Source organism: Rhinolophus ferrumequinum, chromosome 13, assembly GCF_004115265.2.
Source record: "Rhinolophus ferrumequinum isolate MPI-CBG mRhiFer1 chromosome 13, mRhiFer1_v1.p, whole genome shotgun sequence".
Lineage (NCBI taxonomy): Eukaryota > Metazoa > Chordata > Mammalia > Chiroptera > Rhinolophidae > Rhinolophus > Rhinolophus ferrumequinum.
The window spans coordinates 55,062,054-55,070,547 of record NC_046296.1 but is presented as its reverse complement, the minus strand read 5'-3'; the positions used below and the strand labels follow the sequence as shown (position 1 = coordinate 55,070,547).

General features: G+C 37.1%; 1 long non-coding RNA gene across 1 annotated transcript; it reads left to right on the top strand.

Moving 5' to 3' along the window:
* The first annotated feature begins 875 nt into the window (after positions 1 to 875).
* Positions 876 to 2,378, top strand: LOC117032647 (uncharacterized). The gene is made up of 3 exons (XR_004424790.1): positions 876 to 1,012; positions 1,139 to 1,200; positions 2,325 to 2,378. It is a non-coding gene; the product is annotated as an uncharacterized LOC117032647 (long non-coding RNA).
* The last annotated feature ends 6,116 nt before the right edge of the window (positions 2,379 to 8,494 follow it).

The following is an 8,494-nucleotide window of genomic DNA, read 5'->3' as shown; positions in this document are numbered from 1 at the left end:
GCGGTCTGACGTCATCGCCAAGCTCTGGAGATGAAGCTGTGGTTACCTGATCCCAGGGGTCTGGCAAACTAGTTACAGACGCGGCCCTAAGCAGGCGGCATGGAGGTTGTGGCTGGGTTTTCTCTTCATGGAGTGTGCGGCTTGTGTCCCGGGCGCCAGGACATAGGCATTTGTTATGTTTGCAGCCGAGTGGTAGAAATTTATTGGCTATTCAGGGTAGATCCTGGAGCTTGGAGTATCTGGAATTATGGATTAGATAGTTCAAGGCCCAGAAAGCTGAAAATTTGAAGTAGATCATGGTCCATTTAGGGGTGTTTTTTCGGGGTTCTTCAGCCCCCATGGGCCCAATCCACTCACGCTTCTTTCCAATATTATATTTCCCCTGCTCTGGCTTCTGAAGAGCCAGGGAAATGGGAAGTTGGGGCCCTGGTTCTGGAAGAGGGGGGGCTGTCAACAAAAGGTCGCTGCCCTCAATTCAATGCCAACAGGAGTCCCTAGTCTGAGGTAGGAAAAATGAGAGACTACTCAGGTGAACAGTTTGCAAACTGGGGAAACAGCCTCCAGTGGAAACCAAAAGTGTGCTCCATCCAGCCAAAGGGGAGGCCCAATTATAGAGAGAAAGTACCTGCCCTAGTCTCTGATTGGTCCACCTTTATGCAAATGAGGAATCCAAATTTTCACAGTTGGATTAGTCCAAGTAATACTGTCTTGGAATCGTGTTGTGATTGGTTGTTATGGAGCTGCTCTGATTGGTTGGTAAAAAAGCAAATGAGGATATAGCTGTTCAACTCCAATTGGACAGGGTAGGTCTCTCCCATTGGTCAAAATACAATTCCAAGAATTTTTTTATAAGGTTCTGTTCAGGCAGGAATGTAGTACAGGAGACTTGGCAGCTTACTCTTCAGTTTTTCCCTGGTATGCAGGGTGCATGAGAGGCCTCTGTAAACAATGGCTGCTAGGCTCTGGATTATGAATTCGGGCCCAGTTAACCAGGAGGAGTCCTTTCTGGCAGGTACATTCCTTCTCCGGGTCAACAGACCTTAAGCAAGATCTGAATCTCTTTCTTCTCATTTAAAAAAATAAGTTTCCATTTGGAGTCAAGATGGGTTTAAATTTAGTCTTTGCTCCTATTGTGTAGTTCTAATCTGTAGAAGGAAAGCTCAGACCAGGCTTTTCTTACACTCTTCCAGCTCTATCAAGGTATGTATGTGATTGTATCTGTAAGCTCCTTCATTTACCTCCTCTCCCTGCTACTCACAGCCATATTTAACCCCATCTTCTGTTCTCACCTTTTTTTTAGCTGACAATATGAGTAGAATAATAATTATGAATTCTAAGATAACCACTCTTACATTCTCTCATTCCAAAGGATAAGACAAGCCTCTGCTGGAATAAATATCAGTCGGAGGAACTGTAATTTTTTGAGTCAATATCTTCAGTTATAAAATAAATAAAACTTGACAAGTGATTATTTACTGCGCTGAAAAAGAATGGCTGCCAATTTCTTAGTAAATTACAAGGGCAAAGGTAGCATTGCATGTTTTCTCACATGGCTTCAAACATCTTAAATACATTGCAGGAAGACAGTGAACAAAGGTTCAAAATTTCGTAGTAGTTATTTTAAGGTAGATTTTTTTTCTCCAAATACTTCAACTTTAAAATTTAATTTTAAAACAAATACTTTTTAAGAAAAAGGCTTATTCTGGATTGTTTTCATAATCAAGTAATATGACTTAGTTCAGTAAAGCTTCTAAAATTCTTTACAAACAAGAATTTTGATAGTTTAAAGCTAAAAAGATTTGGATTTATACTGATTCTCCAGGTGCTGATCTCTCAATATGATTTAGTAAAATCAATAAACATCTGTTTCTTTGATAGTTCACTTTTGACGCTGTAATAGAACTGGTATTGTGGTTGGATAATTGCAAAACATCAAGTCTTCAAATATTAAAGACTGATTAAGATGATACTCTTAAGCATAAGGGCAGTAAAACATGCCGAAGTTTAAAATTTATTACCATTTTTTCATACTGATGTTTTTATGTTTGAATATGTGTAGCCATATTTTCTTCTGGGTGTGTTACATTAGTTTGGAATTGAAAAAGCAAGAAAGTAGCCTTCTTTTTCAGTCTTTAATATAGAAAGAAGAAGGAGAAGCATGAATTAGATGTGTACGGTGTGGAGCTGGAAGGTCTGGTATGAGGTGTGATTGAAAAATACAGTGAATGTTTACATTAAAAAATGTATTATAGTAAATGAAACATTGCCATTAATTCCCCTCATTTCAAACATACTTATCCCATTGTTCTTGCCACTTTCTGAAGCAGTTCTGGAAGTCCTCTTTCGTGAGTGTCTTTACTTCATCCTCCATCATGACAACGCTCCGAGTCAGACATCTTTTCTGGTATGGCAATTTCTGTCAAATAAAAACATTACAAAAGCACAGTCAGTAACCACAAGATTGCCACAGGGTTACAAAAGTCAATTTGGGAAATGTAATCAATAATGTTGTAAAGATTTTGTAGGGTATCCGATGGACACTTGTCTTATTAGGGAGACCACCTCAGGGATGATGTAGATGCCTGATCAGTGCACTGTACACCTGAAGCTGAAGCTGAACAATAACAAATGTCAACTACATGTTTCTATATTATGTATATAGTTACAAGAAGCGGAGTACAGCATTAGGAATGTAGACAGTGGAAATGTAATGGCTGTGTGTGATGTCAGAGGGATAGTGGATGGGGCAGGGGGTTGTCACTCTGTGAGGGATATAAATGATAAATGTCTAACTATTACATTGTTTTGTGCACCTGAAACTAATAAAAAAAAAACATCGCAGTGCATCCTTATCCACCTTATTCACCAGATCTGGCACCATACGACTACTTCTGGTTCTTACCCAAAGTCAAAATGACTGTGAAAGGTAGACGTTTTGAATCGATTCAGGACATTGAGGCAGCCACGATAGTGCAACTTAAAGACATCACGAAAGAGGACTTCCAGAACGGCTTCAGAAAGTGGCAAGAAGGATGGGATAAGTGTGCTCGAAGCGAGGAGATATATTCTGAGGGGAATTGATGGCAGTGTGTCTTTTACTGTAATATTTTTTTTTAATTTTAACATTCACCATATTTTTTTTATCACACTTCATATATGGGTTAGCAGCATGAGTTCTGGAGTCAGCTCTGTTATAATTTATGTTGGGAGGAGATAATGCCCATGATAATAAATCGCAACCATATACTTTCATTTACTCATTAAAAAATTTTTTTAATGAAATTAGAAAGATTCTACACATTCTAAACCTATATTTTAAAAGTAAATTAGGAAATATGTTGGACATACTTAAAGGTATAAAGAATAATATAATGAATACCTGTGTATCCACCACATAGCTAAGGAAATAAAAAACATCGCTGATACTGTGTGTACTCTTCCCCAAATACATCCCTCCTCCCTCTCTAAAAAAGGTTGCAACTATCTGAACTGGTGGTTTTAATTTCCAGGCATTTGCAAATTGTTTTAGTACATATGTTTATGCACTTTAAAATGTAGTGTGTGTTGTATCTTTTAGAAATCTTTATTTTGAAATAATTTCACTCAGAAAAGTTTGAAGAATAGTAGGAAAATAAATCTTATATACCCTTTATCCAGATGCATCAATTGTTAACATTTTGCATCTTTTACTATATCAGTTGTACTTACTATATATATATAGACATGTGTTTTCTGAATCATTTGAGAGTAATTAGCAGATGTATTTCTTTATCCATAAATACTTCAGTGTGTATTTCCTAAGAACAAGGACTTTCTCTGACACAGCAGCTGTATATTTATCAAAATCAGCAAGTGTAACATTGATAAAGCACTATTATCTAATCCTGTGGTTCTCAGACTGCACAGAGGTGACCTACAGCCGGCAGTGAGTTCACAGGGGGATTTCTATGGGATAGTTTACATTCTAAATTCTCAAGGCAAACAAAATGAAATCTAAGACTATGCAAAACTACTTGCTCGAGATTGTTTACAATTTCAACAGTAGATGGCGCCATATCCCTGAATATGTCATTTATTTGGGAAGCTGGGTTTTTTTTTTTTTTTTATTTTTCATGGCTGTGATTAAAAAGTCAGTACATTGGAAAAAATCAATGCAGAACATTACATGAGAGTGGTCTTGTCCAATCTGATTCCAGGGTTTGAGAAGTTGTGCAGTGCCCAACAGGTGCACAAATCCCATTAGTAAGTAATTGTGGTTAAGAATGAAATAAAAAATATTTTTCTTTCAATTTATGTGTATTATTTTTTCAAATAGCAACTAAATTGTTGGGGCATAAATACTTAATAAGTTGTTTGGACCTAGATATTTCTTGTGGCCAAGGGACACCATGAAAAAAATTATTGAGCAACTGAGGGTGCCTTGAACCAAAAATATTTGGGAAAATTTGATCTAACTCACAGTTCATATTGAAATTTCACCATTGGTCCCAATAACATCTTTTTAAACTATGTTCCCCACCCTATCGTCCCTCACCCCCTGGTCTAGAGTCTAATCTAGTATCACTTAGTTGTCATAGATCTTTAGTCTTCTTTTATCTGGTATGGTTCCTCGGCTTTTCTTTATCTACCAACATGACAGTTATTTTTAGAATATTCCTCGTTTTATGTTTGGCACATTCTTGTGATTAGATTCAGTTATATTTGGCTGGAATATCACAGAGAAGACATAATATCCTTTCAAGGGCATCATTATCAGAAGGTTAGTGATGTCGCTTTGTTCCATTTGTTAATGGTGTTAACTTTAGTTGCTTAAGGTGTAAGGTAGTGTTCACTAGATTAATCCACCGTAAAGTGATTGTTTTCCTTTGTAATAGGTAATTTGTAAGGGGATTCTTTGAGATTACATAGATATTCTTTCTTCACTGAACTTTCACGCAACAAATTTTCAGAATCCAATGATGATTCATGGCTAAAGAAATCATTATCTTGTTGGATGCAAAATGGTGATTTTCTAACTGCATTATTCCTCCTACATTTATTACTTGGTATTCTACCTGAAGGGAGAGCTTTCCTTTCTCATTCATTCATTTATTAATTTATATTAGTGTGGACTTGTATATGCTTATTTTAATCTATGAATATGGTGTTATTACTATTATTTATTTTGACGCTCAAGCTGATTCTTATGGCTTTTTGATATGGCTCCACCATTTTTCGATCACTTCCTTGCTTTCTGGTACAAGCCCTGGTTCCCTAAGTCCTTTAGTGGAGAATGGTATTTAGAAACCAAACTCTGGGCGTTCCATGTGCTCATTGATACTAGGGTGTCTGCTTTGGGCCCTTTTAGCTGACTGAGCCCCCCCAAAATAAATTTATATACATACATGCCCATAAATCCGTGTATTAAAACAGTTCATACTGATATCCCCAATTCATTTTAGTATAACAGGGCTCATTCTAGTCTTCTATTCATAACTCCTTTCTTCAACAGTGAGAAACTGGCTTTCATTATCCTCAATGTATTGACTCATTTGCTCAATCCTACAATACACAAAAAGTAGTCTCAGAATTGCTAACCCATACCATTTCAAAAAACAGAAACACTTTGTATTAGAGTTCACTATTGTTTACAGCTATTTTTTTCTTAAACTGACACATGTATTTTGTCATATAGTTTCATATAGTATAAAAATTATGTTTAAAAGTTAATTGGGTTACTCCTTTATTCCCCTCTGGTGTGTTTATGGTTTTCATCTGAAATACAATTAATTTCATTTATTCCCGTTTATACTTTATTTTAGTTTTCCCCCTTTATTAGTTGACTTTATTAATTTTTTTGAATATGTAAAACATTACTGTAGTTTCAAAAGGCAAAATGACACAAATTGGCATACTCAGGAAAAGTGTCACTTTCACCCCCTATCCTACTACTCTCTTCATCTTTCCTCACCCACTTTCTCTGGGCAGCCAATCACATTATACCCCAGTTTATTCCTTCTTGTGTTTCTTTTTATAAAAAGTAGGCAGTTATGCGTATATTTTCTTATTTCTCTTTCTTACACGAAAGGTTACTATATGTATGCGTCTGTCCTTTTGAACTTTGCTTTTTTTCACGTAACAGTATATCCCGCAAAGTACCAACTATTAGGTCACAAAGATCATACTCATTCTTGTTTGTTTGTTTGTTTGTTTGTTTCATACTCATTCTTTTATAGTTACATAGTGAGTACTCCATTGTATGGATATGCCATGGTTTTTTCAATTACTACATTTATGGGCATTTATGTATTTTCAGATTGCTGTGGGTAAATTTCTTAAAAAGTGGAATTACTGGGTCAAAAGTAAATGGGTATTTATTTAGTTTTGTTATATACGGTATTGCCAAATTCTGTAAGGTAACATTGTGCGAATTTTTGCATCAATGTTCTTAAGTAGTATTGGAATTAAGTAATATTCTTAAGTAATGTAATTACACATTAAGTAATTTGTGCTACCTTTACCTGGCTTAACTATTAATGTTATACTTGCTTCATAAAAAAAAATGTGGAAGTTTTGTTTCATTTTCTATGCTCTGGACTAATTTATGTGACATAATTCACACATTTGCAATAATTGGGAGAACATTGTAATCAGCACTCCAGGTATCCATTTCCCAGCTTACATACAATCTTGTTTCATCTACACCCGCCCCTCTACCCCAGATTATCTTGAGGCAAATATCTATAACATTATTATGTTAATATAACAAATATCTATAACTATTACCTTATTATGTATCTTTAGAAGGTAAAGCTCTTAATTACAAGCATACCCACAAACCACGGGCATATTATGTTGGGCAGAATTCCCTACAGACCAGTTCTCCCACTGATAACTATAAACTCTGGAAAAAATGCAGTACGACTACCTGGGGATTTCGAGGAGTAATAAAAGTCAGGCCGATGGCGGAGGGGACTGAAAAACTTGGAGAAGTAACTGGCATGAGATGAGTTTCTCCTGAGCAATACAAGGACCTTAGGACATGAGGACTGATCAGCCCTTTCTGTCTCACATATCAGTGCACAGGATTGTCGTTCTAAGCGTGTGCTATACTGTGTCAGAGGATGTGAATATTGGCCCCCCTGTAGACCTCTGTGTACTCGTCCTACTACCATCCCAAAGACTGTTTGGCAGTTTGTATTTTCCAAAAATGGCTGCAACAATATCTCCTATCCTACATGGTATTTATTTTTTATTATGGTAAAATTAAAATATATCACGTAAAATTGACCATTTTAACCATTGTAAGTGTCCAGTTCAGTGGCATTAAGGACATTCACTTTGTTGTACAACCGTCACCACCGTCCATCTTCAGAACTTTTTCATCTTCCCAAACTGAACCCCTGTACCCATTAAACACTAATTCCCCATCTCCCCTACTCCTAGCCCCTGGCAACCACCATTCTACTTGTAGGCACCTGACTGCTCTAGGCACCTCATCTGAGTGGAATCACACAGTATTTGTCCTTTTGTGACTGGCTTATTTCACTTAGCATAATGTCTTCAAGTTTCCCATATAATGTTCTTATAATAGGACGGACACTCCTCCCCATGAGAGGTATGTGTGTGGGGTATCTATGTTCCCTCTTCCTTGAATCTGGGTGGCCTTGTGACTATGGTATAAGTGATATTATGACACTTTCAAAACTAGGTAATAAAAGGCAACACAATTTCCTCTAGTTCTCTCGGAATGCTCACTTTTGGAATCCAGACATCAACTGTGAAGAAGTCCCAAGCAGTTCGTGAAGAGGCCCACACAGAAAGGAACTGCAGCCCCCACCCCCATCCACAACCACAGCTGAGCTCCCATATGACAGCTAACACCAACTTGCCAGCCATGGGATTGAGCCATCTTGAAAGTGCCAAGGGAAATGAAACAAGGATGCCAGCAAGGGTGGAAGGCAGCAATGAGGAATTTGTAGCAAGTAATACTCAGTAATACATACAAGTAGAAAATTGCCATTAACCCCACTAAGGAATTTGAACTCAGAGCAAGGTGCCAATTCTGGGGTACTGAAAGAGCTCAAATGCCGTCTGTCTCCTATTCTTTAGATGCCAAGTTCATTTGAACCTGATGACCTGTGTACTTAGTTCCCCTCTACCTAAGATGCTTTTTCCCTGAGCTCCAGGTGCTCCAATCATACTGGTCTGGTTACTTAGGGAGGAGAGATTTTGGCACAAAGCAATGTTTCCACTTATATATCCAAGTGTAGTTATTTGTACCCAATTGTCTAATAACATGTTTATGAAAGAAAAGAGAGAAGGGAAGGAGAGAGAAGGGAAGGAAATGACAAGAAATAGAATTACAGAAGGAAGGAACTCTCTAGTCCTATAGGACTCCGTTTTTTACCCAGCTCTCTTTAACAGTTAGGGTAAAGGTATAGCAGAGATAGTGACAAAAGTTGTGGATAACCATAAAAAAAAAAATAGGAACTATGCTGATTATGAGGGTCAA